General features: G+C 40.1%; 1 protein-coding gene across 1 annotated transcript in view; it reads left to right on the top strand.

Moving 5' to 3' along the window:
- Positions 1-5,118: 5,118 nt before the first annotated feature.
- The window catches only part of sema3ab (sema domain, immunoglobulin domain (Ig), short basic domain, secreted, (semaphorin) 3Ab), a 40,524-nt gene continuing 29,447 nt past the window's right edge, over positions 5,119-16,195 (top strand). Inside the window, exon 1 of the mRNA XM_070831204.1 lies at positions 5,119-5,177. The gene's annotated coding sequence lies outside the window, so the exon portion shown is untranslated. The remainder of the gene's footprint in view (positions 5,178-16,195) is intronic.

Raw genomic sequence — 16,195 nt, forward strand, 5'->3', positions numbered from 1 at the left:
AGTCACAGAGACAGAAACCCATCCAGAGTAAACATCCTCTCCTTCAACGGTCATGACTACTGTAAAATCAACAGCTGCAACGAGATTTCTTTTCTGGGATTTATCATTAAACATTTTTGAAAATGTTGAAAATCAGTAGGTGAAGTGCAGTAAAAGTAGATGCAAAGACTGAGAAATACTGTTGAGCTCACACACGGGTAAACAGGAGGAGTAGAACAGAGGAGTAAATATAAATAGGTACAGTAACAGTCAGAAAATAAATTAAATTGATGATAGATACACTGATCGCAGACTGTTAAAGAGTGTTGTTTAAAGTCTGGCCTTTTTGGCACTGGTTTTCTATTTAAACAGGGTGACCTAGAATTATATACCACATTCACCATTCTCTCACCATCTTGGCTATCTGACACTGCTTACTGAAGCCTCTGATGATGTCTGTGTAGACATTCTTGGAAGAGATACTTTATACAGCAATTCGTCAGGGATTTTCAGTGTCAGATAATAATCTGCCTGTCATAGTCTTCATAGTGCACACAAAAGATCCCAGTGGCTCACACGGTTGGGAAAATACGGAAAGTCTGATTTAAAATGCCACCCACCTTGCCACCTTGTCAACTTAAAGGAAAATCCACCCCAAAACTTGTATATACAGTTTATTTTGGGATGTGGAGGTGACCAAGGCATGGATGTATTAGAAGACCTGGATACAGGACTCAAAGATGGTGCCTATTCAGTCCAGTGAGAACTGAGATCAGGTCGAGCTAGGATGAGGGCCATCCATCCATCCATCCATCCATCCATCCATCCATTCATCCATTCATCCATCCTTTAGATAATTTCACTGACAACCTTGGAGTAAATTAAATACAGCTTTGAAATGTTACATATAGAGGTATGTTATAATGAGCTCATAACCTCATAGCAGAGGGAAAGATGAAAGACAGGAACGAGCGCTTGTACTGTGACAGCAGTGTATTTTAGGGCAGTTTTGATTCAATGTCCACATTTAAGTGAAATAAGTTTTTAAGGCAGTGGTTCCAAATCTATTTAGTTTGAGACCTCTGAGAAAAATCCTCTTAACGAAAGTTGCATTTTTCTGTTAGTTGTAAGCAATTCTGGTAGAAAGCCACCTGAACTTCTTTGATTGTTTAATTTGTCTGGTTTAACAACCACAAAAACATAAAAAATATCAAAGATCTATTTGTCCCATTTATCATCTTGTGACCCCTTAAATTCATTCATCTTATGTCCCATTGAAAGGACCAACAGGCTGGAAACAATTGTTTTCAAAGAGACACAAGATGGAGTGTGGCAATCATATGCAATATATATAGACCATTACAGTGAAAAGTAAATGTGGTCATTTGGGTGGTGCATAGGTGTAGAATTATTTGTTTGTAACACTGGCAACCAGCAGGTCTAAGTGCATCTTAAAACAACAGTCAGGTACCGTACGTACACTGAAACACTTTTTAGATTGTATTGCAGTACTGCTGGAAGCCTTTTGGAGCTTGTTTTCTGTTTAAACAAGATGACCTTAAATTATACACACCCTTCCACTTTCTGTAAATCTGGGACAAGGTGAAACACTTTGTCATCAGAATTTTATTCCCTCTTTTTTAATAACTGTCTGGTCACATCCGTTTCTCTCCTCACTTCTGCATTACCATGGTGCCTGTTGGTAAAGGGCATCTGCAGCGTCTCCACTGTGCAGTGCTCTTTACAATGGAGGTCAAAGAAATGTCACGTATTTCAAATGGCTGAATGCTAATATGCTTGATTACTGGTGAAAGGTCTGTTTTGGTCCATGAATGTGGATACCGGTAAGTACAAACAAGTTCAAATGTATGTCCTCACTTCTTTTATTAAACAAAACACTCCCAACATTCCTTCACATTTGTGGAATTTACAAAACTTTTTGTGCTTCAGTCGGGCTTCACTAATTTTTAATGAGAAGCTGTACCTAAAACTTTGACTGCTCAACAGTGTCCAATTCAGGCTATTAAGTTTAATTTCAAGCTTGTAAACAGTATAACTTGGTCTACTGCTCTTTCGTTGTTAAGCCACTAATCACACTGGAGCCTTGAATAGCTGTTGTTTACCAAGCTCACCAACAGTATGCTAATCTGTACAGACACATAATTATCTCTTAAGACTTCTTGATTTCTCTTGGTTCTTCTGTTACTTGAATTTCATTAGACCAAACTTTTTGGTCAGGCTAAATTGTCTTGTCATTTGGACTAATTTGATTTAAATGAGATTTTGCTGACGGAACGGGTCATGCCTCAGTTCAACCATTCATCATGTACTTTATTCTATTATAATCACTTTCATGAGAAGCAAATTATTCATCCGTGTTGTTTTATGTAATGCTGTTAGATTGGGCCAGTCTGTCTGGCTGCCTCCCCGAAGGAAGACAGGCAGGAGAGACAGTAGAACATTTAGTACAGAGAGGCTTTGTAAAGGTGACCAGGAACACACACACACGCGTACATCCATGTGCATACACACACACACTTCTCAGCACCGCGGCGACAGGCAGTCCCACTCCGTTAGGGGTAAAAACACAGAAATTAAACGCTGCTTGCTTGTGGTTTTTAATTTAGCGTGCTGACAACCATCCAATAGCCCTGTGGTGACACTGGATAACTTTACGACCCTTGTGAGCACAGCCTGGGAGAGGGACCAGGACAGACACCCACTTCACTTCAGATTCAACCCCTTACACACACACACACACACACCTACGCACACACTTCATCGAACATTTTATCTGGAAGACTGATCTGAATTACTACTGCAGATGTTCACAATTTCAACAATCATTTCAAACACTTTGTGGGGACGTAATCGAGCTATTGATCATATAGTGAAAACATTTCTGTGGTAAAATAATAATGATGTTGTCAAATATAAAAATCTAACCAGTAACTCATGCATAATATGCCAAGCCTTTATCGGTTACTGTGGTCTCTGTAATTGCCTATTTCAGAACCATATACCCACTTTCCTGGAGAACATTAATAGAAGCCACACACGAGTGCATTGTGTGTGTGGTTGTATGTAATTGTTGGGGCTTCACCATTGTGCTGCCAGGTAAGTAGTGCTGACTGGAAAGTATTTGAAATGGGCACTATCTACTGAGTGAAGGGCAGACATGTAAAGAATTTATGGTTTAAAGAAACATCTCTTGTATCAGATTACCATAGTTCCATTACTAGCTGATGAGTGATGAAAACAGATCTGACTTTGTGTCTTTGCGCAGTGAAAGCTGGTCTGGTGTCTTCACTATTGATTGGCTAAAAGTCCTGAGTTGACAATATTGACATGCTGTCAAGGATCTCACTGTCATTTGTGCTCAGTATGACCTTGGAAGTGTGTGCCTGACATAATTGTACTGTGAGGAGTAAAACTGTGTCCAGGCCGACATCAGCAATGCATAAAAGAACAGGCCTTCCTCATTCATTGTTGGCCCAGCAGGGGTGGCAACACGGAGGGCTCTGCCAAAATAGTTGACCCAATATGATCAAATATGCAAAATGTCATTTCAGATAAGATATAATGTATCTTGTAACGTGACCTGGTGGTGGTGACAGCTTTCCACAATATTATAAACCACTGTGCAGTATTTGGAATTTGATTTGCCTATTATGTCAACTGACCCATTTACCTGTAGCAACACACCTGCAAGATTTGTTGTTTAAATGCACTGCTGTTTTTGGCCAGAACATTATCAAACTCATAATTTTATTTCTTTATTTTTGTTGTTGTTCACATTTACTGCAATCTGCACGTGGAGCTACTATGAGATCATAACAAGCATGGATTCATTTCCACAAACACATATAAATATACAAATAGCAGAATACATACAGGCAGAAGGAAATACAGCGTGTGGTGTGGTCCATGTGTTTTGATTTATGATTCTGATTACATTGTAGATTTGTAAATAAATGAATCAATGCAAGTAAGGCTTCAGAAGTGGCCTTGTGGCGAGGTGTGTAATTCTGAAAGTAGCTGCTCTGTAGGTGCTGGATATGTAGCTATTCCATTACCGCATGGTGGTGACAGTGTATGCTAATGAAAAACCACATGCAATGCCAAGACTGTATGTGGTTCCATTTCTCTCTCTGTGTTTTTATGGAAGCTCAAGCTGAGTGGATTGTGGTCTAGGCTCAGTGGACATCTTATTAATAGGCTCTGACATTGAACTGCATTAATCGAACGTGATGACATGTGTCTCCAAATTAATACTCCTTGATTTGTTTGTGTGTGTTTGTTTTCTGAATGAGGACATACAGAAAACGGGTCAAATGAAGTCATATGTTGGACTGTTGTAAGGGAAAGATTTGCCATTAAGATGGAATATTCTGAATGGTTACCAGGCAGGCTTTTCTACTGTGTACAGCACTTTGGAGAGTTGTAAATCTTTGTCATTTGGGAATCATAGGCTGAAGCCTTTTTATGTGTCTGTGGCATCTGGAACACACAGTCGGTCACACAGTCTCCATGAATGAGTCACGGATGAGTCTCTCTTCCCTCACTGGATCTCTGCGGTACAATGTTTGTATCCCTGCACATCCTTTCTCCGTAGGGACACGTTCACATCTGTGATTCCCCACCCACTCTATTCATTCAATCTGTATACCTGCCTACCCGTCTCTCCCCATCTTGCTCTCACTCTTTGCCAAATACTGTATACTCCCAGATTCCCCACAGAGGCAGGCAGCAGGCGGGCATGCCCAATGCCAACCCACCCCACCTGCCCGCCCTCCTCAGAGAACGGCTGACGTCACCACTCTTCTCCCAGGTGATTCTTTGAGACACATCAACACTTTCACACAACAGTATGATTTTTCACATCAGAGCAGTAACCAAGGAAGGAACTGTGTGTGTACACACATGTAAGCACAAGTGTATTTATGTCTGAAAGACAGAGGGAGAGAGAGAAAGAGAGAGAAAGAGAAATGCTAATGATCAGTAGTTGGCAGATGGTAGAGTGATGTAGCGAGGACTGATATTACTGCCCACTTAAACTCATCTGCTGTTACTCCAACCCCCAACACTACTACAAGGGTGGACTCAAAACACACTCATCCACAGTCTCTCTCTCATGCACTCAGAGACACTCTTTCAGATTTCACAGGACTATAAAAACATCGATCTGGATTGAAATTGTAAGTGCACACCTTTTTGTTTGTTTCAGCTGCATTCTTACAGTGTTATTACAGGAGATTTGATATGTCTATCCTGGACAAGAGACAGGACGACCATGAGTTATTCACAGAGAGATCTATTGTCTTGTCATCGCTGATATCACGCTGTCAGGGTAAGGAGTTCAATGATTGCATCTTTTGTCATGGCAATAAAATGAGTCTCAATCACAGTTTGTTAGTGTTGTTGGGCTGAGTAACGGACATGGAGACTGAACCTGAATATTCACCCTGGGGGGCTGGTGTGCCATGTGATAACATAACATAACACATAATCCCACATTTCATCTTGTCATCTCATAACACAACCTGGCGTTTTTTTTTGTGTGTGTACATCACATCAGAGTAGTAACTAGGAGAACATCTGTGTGTGTGTGTGTGTGTGTGTGATTTATGATGGCAGCCCAGTTCATGGAATTATGAAGTGTCCAATGTTCAGTAATAAACTCAAGGCTTTTATTGAGTCTGTAGAGCCTCATAATTAGCATACTGGCTTGAAGTTAAACAGGGATTTTCAGCAGAGGAAAACACTCGCAGTCGTTGTGTTTTATTAAGGTGTGACGCTCTAGGAAATCTTTTCCATGTGACACTTGTTTTACATTTCACATACCATTGATTTTGTGGGTTTCTGGGGAGCCATGTTTCAAATTTGCAGTATTTATTTTAGAACTTAAGGCAATCATAATTCCATCAGATATTACATGATTAACTATGGTAATCATGTAATATAACCATGTTATATCTATGTTCAAGTTACTGCATCTTTAAGTTTCTGTTGAGTTTTTTAGATGAGATATTCTGCTTCTATAACATGATGAAGCATAAAAATACCCCAAACTTGACTCAGTGCAGTTTATATTTACATAACCATCAGCCCCCACGAGATAGGTTAACCAAACTCCTAAATATCCACATCAATGAGACAGAGAATTCATGGTCAAGAAAATCAGCCCTTGGGGTGTACTGATGATGTATGCTGTCAAAAGTTAGTCAGAGAGTACCGCAAATTGTGCGGTACTCTAAGGGATGTTATTCCTCACTTCTGTGTGTGTTTACACTGATCTTTTAAGTCTCTAATTAAAAGCTATGTACAGGGATATGTTCTCTTAAGTGGGAGGCTGAAAGGCGTGAAAGCTTATTTACTGCCATGCTGCACTGTGGGGACTAGTTAAGGTGCTGACAGTGGCTCAGACTGGTCCAAATACTGTAACACATACACACAGATGCACACACCATTAGGGAGACACACAGTGGACAGCTGCCCTGTCTCAGGAGAGAGAGACAGGGAGAACAGACTAGTACTCTCAAGACCACTCCCTATCTTAAACATCATTACAAACTAAATCCAAGAATGTAAGAAAAACAGAGAAACAACACAGAGGGAGTGACAAATTACTCACATTTTCTGTTACATTATTAAATCAAAGCAAATGTCAGTATCATCCCAGTATCGTCCCATCTCTAGTGCAGCCTGCTTTCTGGGATACACAGAGTGCTGAATCTCTGTCTAAGCATTATATTTGGGCCAGCTAGAACTGAAAATGCATTGTCTCCTGACATTTAGTCTAATTTTTTCTCCTCACATGGTCAGCTGTTGCAAAGCCTGAGCCATGCACATGGTTTTTGTTTCTCTGGGCACAATGCAACAGAATACCTCTCATTAAGTGTAGCTGACTGTTACCACATGGAGGTGAGGTTAAGAGGGGTTAGCATAACTATTCTGCTACTGCTCAACCAGAATCCTGCCAAATGTGAATGGTTTCTAAGGGAAAACAGCAGAAGGTTTGAATATGAAATATGCAAAAACACATCTCAAGCAGGATAAACCGCCTTTGAGCACAAGTTCAGTCAAAGAAATCCTGTTGTGCTTTGAAATTTCTCAGATCACACTGTGAGAAGGCCATAAGAAGTTTTAAAAGTCTGTGTGACTCCATTTTAAAATAACATCAGTACACTAGTGCTGCATTTTGAAGTGAAGCGGTTGACGACACAACTGGGAATGTCAGGTCAAGTTGATTTTATATCCCAACACCACAAATCACATATTTGCCTCAAGGGGCTTCACAATCTGTACAGCATAAGACAATCAGCATACTTAGACCTTGTTTCAGGGCGGCAGAAAGCATGGAGTCACTTATGTTATTTCCTCTCATTACACCCTCTTCATACACTGTTTTAGGGTCAATATGCAGAGGGCTAATTGAGCCTTAAGATAACTCAAAAGAAATGTGCTACTAGTTTACTCCCACCACAGTCTGTCACTGGCGTGAACAGCAAATCCTGAGTAGTTATTGTGGATTCATTATGAAACAGAAATTCCTTTTAAAAAATTGCTGGCAGTTAAATATTTCTCCCCAATGAGTCTTTGTTAAGGATCCAGACAGAATCAGTCCAATGTCAACAGTCTGCTGAGTAGTTTCTAAAGGAGGTAGACAGTTTTCTTATACTGTCCTATAGTCAGTAGGCGAAATGAGGGGAGATGCCATTCCCCATGTAAGCAGCTTTGTTAGGGGCTGATTAAGTATAAACTTAAGTAAATTAAGTATTTTCAATGGAGATGTGCAAAAAGTACATTTAAAATCAAAAGTGGATGAATGTAAATGTAAATGTTTTCAGGGCATAAAACCAATGATTAATTGATGCTTACAAATCAGGACTGGATAGTTTAACAATGACATGGCCATCTGTTCTGAAAAACATTTTCAATTCAAATCAAATTAAATCAAATCTTTCTCTGAGTCACACCCTTGTGTCAGTTTCATTTTGGATATCCTCTAAAATATATATGATAAAAACGTAATAATATACTATATTGCAGCCTATTTACTCTAAACAGAAGTGTCACCTGATCATGATCCAAGTGACAAGTAGCAGCATGTAGTCACGGAAGAACAAGAGGAGACACACTGTTGCCTGTAGTAATTTTCCTATTATGTGGGGGCAGAGGGGCTCCCATGCTCCCAGTGGCTCATCCCTAAATTAACAAATCCCCTGTTGGCTATACTGTATCTTAAGCTCTGGATATATGAAAGTTTTCTTTGGTATACGCAGCACTGCCTTTAATAGAACAATTAAATGGTTTCTATATTTGATTACTATTGATGTTGTTTCATGTGGTTATAACCTATAAACTGTTAGAATTTATTAAAGATGCCCTCAAATAAACATGGAAACTTGTAAGTGATAAAGGACCCCAGCTTAGTTTAAATTTCTCAAAGCTCAAACATTTTTGTCGTTATGCTTGAGAACTATACATCTACCACAAGTATCAGCTTAAAAAAAAACAATATTTGCGGCAAAGTTTAATTAGCTTACGTCTAGCTCAATAGCTTGCTGTGTGGTGCAGCAGAACATTACCTTGATGGTTCGATGGTGAAAAATTGCAAGAGCACTGATGCTGAATTTGTCAATATAATGATGCGTACTGTTGCTTATATATAAGATAAAGTTAGTTGTTGAGTTTGACCACCTCCTTATTGCTGAACTTCAAGAGGTTAATATATGAGGCCAATATTGATCTTCATCTCTTCTGATAAACTCTTATACAATGAGCTATGTATGGATCAGTTACTGCTTTTGTAGACAGCTTTCCTGAAAATATCCCAGTTTGGGATATTTTCCATAAATTGCAATTGTTAGGACTGAAAGATGGCTGAGACGATGGCCCGTCATTTGTCGATTTTCTTTGCAACAACACAGGTGTTTTTCCTGTTATATTGTGACTCATTTGATAGATTTGTTATTGTTGAAACAAAATCCTCCTTTGAGGTGACATCAATGTGATAACGTATCTTATCTGTGTCCAAATCTCTGACCCGCTGTCAGTTCCCATCTCCCAGGTTATCTTGGAAAAACTACCCCCTTCACACCAGCTCAGATTTCCCCCAAGTCACTCCAAACTTATCTCAAAATAGTGGGTAACAAGTTCTTTTTTTCAGCTGCCTGTCATCTTCAAAGTAATGGTTTAAAGTCAGCTGGATTTAGTGCAAACATGTGCTTCTGCAAATTTCCAGGGAGGTATTTGTTTCATGTATTTTGCAAAACTGGAGTAGGTCTGAGCTCCTATTGTACGTAGCTCCTGTTTTCTTGAACCTCCATCTGCTCTCTTTTCACTTTTCCCATTTATCCATCTCAATCCTCCCTTTTAGGATTACTTGGTCCCTGTTTCAATCTGCATGCGCTTTTTAAAATTCCCTTGTTCCAGCGCTCAGCTCTTTTCATCTCAGCCACACACCATCCTTCCTTCCCAGAGCCCTCTTGTTGCTGACACAGATTGGTGCTCTGATAGTTCATGCTAGCTGACCCATTAGGTGAACCCCTTTGACCCACCGGATGCTTCTGTTTGCAAACTGTGACAAAGTATCAGATTTTCCCTTTTCTCTGGGCGCAGGCAGCACGGGGGAACATGGTGTTTGGGCATGTTTAACAGAGCAGATATAATAGATAGATAGATAGATAGATAGATAGATAGATAGATAGATAGATAGATAGATAGATAGATAGATAGATAGATAGTTAGATAGATAGATAGATAGATAGATAGATAGATAGATAGATAGATAGATAGATAGATAGATATTCTCACAATAGCAGCCCACTACAGGCTGTAAAATTATTTGTCAACATCATTTTCACACACTCAAAATATTAATGACCCTTTTTTACCTCCAGACGTGTTCATCCATATTTCCTATGACACCCCTGTCACACCACATAGTGCACACATTAACTGACACGTGAAGACATGCCTGCACATGCTCTCACACACACACTCACAAAACATACATTCCAGGAAACCCTCTGTGGTTAGACTGCTATTCTGAATAAAAGTCAGCCTTTGTCATTGAAGGACAAAGCCTTATTAAATTAACTTAAGTGATTATTTGGCATTTGCTAAAGTTGCTCCAAGGCACAGAACTACACACACACACACACACACACACACACACAGATAGCCTAATTAGCTAAATGACTCATTAATTTTAGCAGAGCATTATTAAGATAAAGTTAATGAAGGCAATACTAATTAAGACATGATGAATCGACATGTCTGTTACACCGATTAACACATTATCTACTGCTTCTCTGTTATCACACTTATCTGCTTTTACTGCAGAATGCCGCCTGGAAATTAGACATTAAAGTGTCTCCCAACTGGTTTATCTTCAGACTTGACATTAGCAGAGAATAGGAAAGTTAATTTTCTTTAGCTTACCGCAGTACTTTTACAGATCATCATCACTGTTTTTATTCTGTAACAGTGTCTTACAGGCCTGAAAAAAACAAGCATTCAGCTTGTTGCTTTAGCTACATAATGTATAAAAGCTATAAAGCAGACGCCTGAAACTGCTGTTACTAAACAACCCAAACCTCTTAATACTCATTAGTGTGTATTCTTCCTTGCTGTATTTGTATTTTGTACTATAACATTGTTCCAGTATTATTCCTTTTTTAGCATAAAGCTGAATGATCTGGCACACTGAGCACTGCTGTTTGAGTAACACTTTTACAGTGTGCAAGCAGTAATAGTTGCAACAATTACAGGATAAGACCAACCAGCACTGTGTGAGAAAACAGCCTTCTTATTAATTTTACTGAGACTACTGCATTGGCTCAGTGTTGGGGTCCAATGCACATGGCTTCCATAAAAAGAAAGTTTAGGAAAAAAAGTTGAACCTGGCTCAGCTTTTCTTTCAACACAATGTGATGCCATTTGGCAATGCACTGTGTTGGCCAATGAAATATGTTCAAGCTTGCATTTCTGAAATTTCATGTTTTCAGCAGTATGTGAGACAACAGCAGTGGGACCAATTGATTGCAGTTACCAAATGAATATGACATGCTCGGATGATAATATTTATTGACCTGTGGGAGAGTGATGGGGATGCCTCCAGTTAACACTGTAGGAAAAGGAGCCTGCGGCCTGTTCATTTTTCCTCTATCTTGTTTACGAAGGGAAGGTGACAGACTATCTAGTGCAGAGTGCAATAGTGACCCTGATGTCCTGAGGTGAGTTTCACTTTACTTCGAGAGGATTCTTTAAGTGTGCCATTCATTTCCACTTCTCCCCCTTGCATTGCTGGAGTACAGGGTGGAGCCCAGGCTGTGATAAGTTCATCTGTGCAAGTGAGAGTGACAGCAGTCAAAAGGTTGCTGAGCATATACCTCCAAAGGCACCATGATATCTCAATTTCTAGTCTAGTACAAGTCAGACAGTGTTAACAAAGAAAAAAGGAACAGAAACCCCATGTGAAGGCTGTGGCATAAAGAAATATTACAAATTGGAAATATAAATAAAAAAGGCTTGCATGTTTTGTTCATAATATTATTATTGTTCTGTGGTGTAATATGGGCTTATATATCCCATGAGCTCTACTTTCAAAATAATATTGAATTGGAGTTGAGCTGCTTCTTCTGTATATTGCTAACTCCCATCACAAGACAATATATAATGCAGCAGCGTGGCAGACCACATACCAGAGAGTGAGGGAGCCAAGCATGATAATACACTGCTGTGGCTTTGGTTAATTACTCAATTTAACAATGTAGCTAACATTGTGTTCTCAATTATGCTTTGTTACATATTCAGAGTGGTGAAGTTCAGTGTGTCCTTTTTCCACTCAATTTGATTGTTTTAAACAAACAAGGCAAAATATTCAGTAGCGGTATGAGGTTTGGCACGGGGCTAGTTTGTAATGCATCTCCAAAATAAAGCACATCATTAACAGTGGAGAGACTGCCATGTTTTATACAGAGTGGTTATTCACATACAGATGGCTTTATAGCTGCAGTAAGTAGCGGAAACTTGAAACAGTGAACGCTATGCAGACCTAGATTAGAAAACTAAGCCCTCATTAACAGTCATTTAAACCCATGTTTACAACACTCAGAGTGGTCATATTCAATGCATCCACCATAATTATGAAAACACAATGACGCATTTATATAATGTTTCCCAATTGGATGGAGACATAAAATGTGGTATGATTGGAGATGGCAGGTTGGGCAATCTAACCCTGTGGGATCACGGGCAGCGGGGCAGAGCCATTCAACGTAGAGGTCAAGAGGCCAAAGACAGAAATAGAATGACTGTGCATGTCGGGATGGTTTACCGAGTTCCTTTGTTTGTTTTTGTCTGCAATCAGCAGCATTACCAGAATGTGTCCGCTCACTGTAACAGTGCTTGCCTTCATCTTTATTCACCCACGGGTCACTTAAGACCATACATCTATGGGCAACATGATGAGGCACCCAAGCAGAAGAACATGAGGCTTGGATGAGGATGAGGTAAAGGGATTAGGGAGAGGAAGGGTGGATAAACGAGATTTTAGACTTGGAGAGCGGCGTCTGTGTTTTGTGTTTGATGCCTTGGCAGAGAATGGTGTCTGACTAATGTGGCGTGATACACTCGGTACTGAAAGCAGGGCCAAGGGTTCCTTCCTGGGCATGAGTTTCTGGGTTGAAGCTTTTGCTTAATTGGACAGCTGGACCATTTTCCCCACATATTTTCACAAAAGAGGATGCTGCAAGCTTCTTCTCTCTTCTCTTCTCCTCTCCTCTCTTCTCTAATCATTTCTGCATTTCTCTTTGCTCTTAGCCAGATTTGCTTGCCTAATATTGACGTTACTTCACTGTGGAGTGCATGCTACCAGTGGTGTAATCAGAGATGGAGATGGATGTGTGTTGTTTCTGTCTTCCCTCCAGGTAACAGCCTACCTCACTCAACCATGACAAGCCCAGCAGTTATCGATACTCCAGCTAAGGGGGTCATACAATAATAACCCCTTCTCTTTCTGCAGGTTGTAGTGGTTCTACCAACCTTATTTGGAAGTCTTCGTGGTTAGTGAGTGCCTTATATTAGCTTACAGGAATGCAGGCTTTCTACTTACCAGTGAAACTAAACACACTACCCTTTCATGATGACTTGTTTTTGTCTGCGGGTCACTCTTTTTGATAAATGCTTTTCATGGGACATGAAATTTGATCCGCTAAAACTCAGGTAGGCTGTGAAGTGTTTACATCAATGAAATATTGGGCTCATTGCTATACAGGTGGAACATTAATCCTAAATGCTACTTGCCACAAGATTATTTATGAGGCGGATGTTAAGAATCTTGTTAAAATTATATGGCTGCACCTGGCAGACTGCAGCAGAAGTCAAATAACGTGTGTCCAAAGACGTACCTGAGGGATGAGGGAAAATATGGGAGGCCAGTGGTGGAATGAAGGGTGGAGTTGTTAGTCTTACTTGGAAAAAATGCAAATGCTTGATTCTGGCGAAAAATATGTAGCTTCTTTTATTCTGGAAAGAAATGCAGATAGGAATGTACTATGGTATTGTAGAGTTAGAGTCAAAACCTGGGCTGACTGGACAGGATGAAAGACATGTTGTGTCACATTTGTGCTACGTGTCCAGCAATAAGCTAAAATGAGGTGCAATTTCCTCTTGACTAATTAGTGTGGAATTGGTGCTGTTTTACCAGCCTCCCTGGGGCCTTGGCAAAGTGAGTCTCTTGCTGGAGCTAGAGGAAGCTGTGTGGATGAGTATAGAAAGACATACACAAGGCAGGATCTGTACAGGAGAGGTGTGAACAAGAAAGGGAGGACAGACAGAACACATCAGCCGGAGCACTTCAGTCTCATTGCTGTCAAAGCAGCAACTGACATGAGAAAAAAAGCTTTTCTCTTCGTGTTAAGAGCGTCGATGGAGCCTTCAACCATGCAACAGGCAAATAATGACATAGAGTGAACTCAGTGTTGACTGATGTTCATTTGTAGACACGCTTTATTCTCCTTCGTCAAAAACGTCAACATAATGAATGATAGGGCCCTCTGCTCCTTTCTTATCAATGGAAGCCAGTGGTCTTGTATCAAGTTTTTCTCTCCTTTTTCAACTTTTACTTTGTCTTGTTTTTTTTATTTTTCCGTCTCATTTTTTTGTTATCCATCTCCGCCCTCCCGCCACCTTTTGTGGCCTTCAATGACTTAGAGTAGGTAGATTGAACTCAGTAAGGACAGAACAGTCCAAGGCTAAATGGGAATTATTGGGTTTACGTCAGAGTCAAGGTTCTGATTGAAGGTATAAATCTGGGTGGAAGGATGGAGGCTCATGGATCCCTTCTGTTTGACCTCATCTTAACACCAGAAGCCCCATTTAAAGAGAAGCCCCAGATCAATCGATCAAGCCCCTCCTTCCCCCAGACTCCCCTGAGATTGACAAGGTCAGTTAATCCATTGTTAAATGTCAGAACGCACAATGTTTATGGGCTCAGCTGGCACTGCTGATGTGCGCATTTAGGGGTCAGCAGTGGCAAGAAAAGTGATTTGATTAAAATGCACTAAGGAGCATGACAAGGACATTCAACAGTCTTTAAGAAAGAACAGCAAACAAGGTACAGGAACATTCAAGCATAAATAATTGCTTACATAATGGTTTGCCCTAAGGATCTTTTTTATCACAGTTTAACTGCATTTATTTAGACAAATATATATAAAAAGAGTATCCAACTTGTGGATCACAGGTGTTTGCCTAAATTTGACCAAACAATAACTATACAGGTTATCAGAATCACCTATATGTTTCTGATTATATGTAGATATAGATCATTTTGAAGGGAACAGACAAATCATGTCATCACACTGAACTTTTCTAATGGATCTAACAGGATTATATCATATGGTAATTTGTACAAATTTAATTCTGTTCTGACTTCACTGACGAGAGACATTGTTGTCAGACTACTGGAGCTTCAGGCTTAGAGGCTAGGCTTAACCCAGGGTGACACTGGCTCTTAGCTGGGCCCCTTCTTTTCTGATCAAAGACTCAGCAGGGGAATAATCCCAAGTCTCCAGTATTGGTTTTTAATGAAGTCTAACCTTTGACCCCCAATAAGCCCCAGCATACCACAGCAATTGTCAGCAATTGTGAGTGGTCACTGACTTTGGCTGTCATGTTGGCTATTGATGTAAAATGACAGTCAGAGAGTGAAAGCAGTTCCCTCGTAACAATTACATTTTTGTTCCTCATCCTTAGAAAATATTGAATGTTGATTATTATTTCTAGACTGTATGAGTTGGCAGGGAACAGTGCCTCTGTACTAAGAATAGTGTATCAGCAAGTTGGAACATCTTGAAAATGGAGAAACAGTAGCTCCTGTGTGTCTTGCTAAGTACTTTGCCATTGGCACTGCCCGCACTGAGGGGAAAAAGGAGACTTGAGTCGGTCACATGTTTGCCTAGAAGAAGTTATTGTTATGTCTACTTCCACAAGGTATACCCTTACATGCTGGGCTACGGTTTAGTGCTTTATGGTTCTTTCTCCTCCTCTTTCCTGAAGTTTTCCTCTTCACACCTCAAGCTACATAGAGCTTGCTGTGTTAACCACCAGGAGTGTGACACAAAGACAGAAAGTGAAGTGTATGGTCATGTCAATTTGGTTTGTTATAGTGTGAAGGAAGTGAGCTGTGTGATGTCTAGACTGCTGTCATCCAGAGCTGAGTCAATAAACAGCATCAATGATGAGTTTCAGCTTGTCTGTCTCCACCACACACACACACATACACACACAAACACACACACGATGCTAACAGAGACTAACACACATTGTAACTCATTCTCCCGATCTTTCTCCAACATTATACTCTCTCTCCCTCCCTGGAAAGCGAGACTCTGCTCTGACACATCAGCTTTGCAAATGTAGGTGCTTAATTCTCAAGTGATTCATTACTTTTGTGCAGTAAATCTGCTGCAGTTTTACAAACCTTCTAAATAACTTTCTAAAATATACAATTTATGTGACGGGTTTTGGATTTAATGATGGAGTGAAATAGCCTAAAAAAAACAAGTGTGGGCTCGGTTGTGCTGTTCTTACTGTTGCCTCATAGCCACAATGTATATTTGTTGTAAACTTTCAGTTTGCAGTAAAACACTGACTTCGCTGTGTTGATAACATTGAATTTCTAAATATTTTAAGACCGAGCCAC

The sequence above is a fragment of the Pempheris klunzingeri genome, chromosome 5, assembly GCF_042242105.1.
Source record: "Pempheris klunzingeri isolate RE-2024b chromosome 5, fPemKlu1.hap1, whole genome shotgun sequence".
NCBI lineage: Eukaryota > Metazoa > Chordata > Actinopteri > Acropomatiformes > Pempheridae > Pempheris > Pempheris klunzingeri.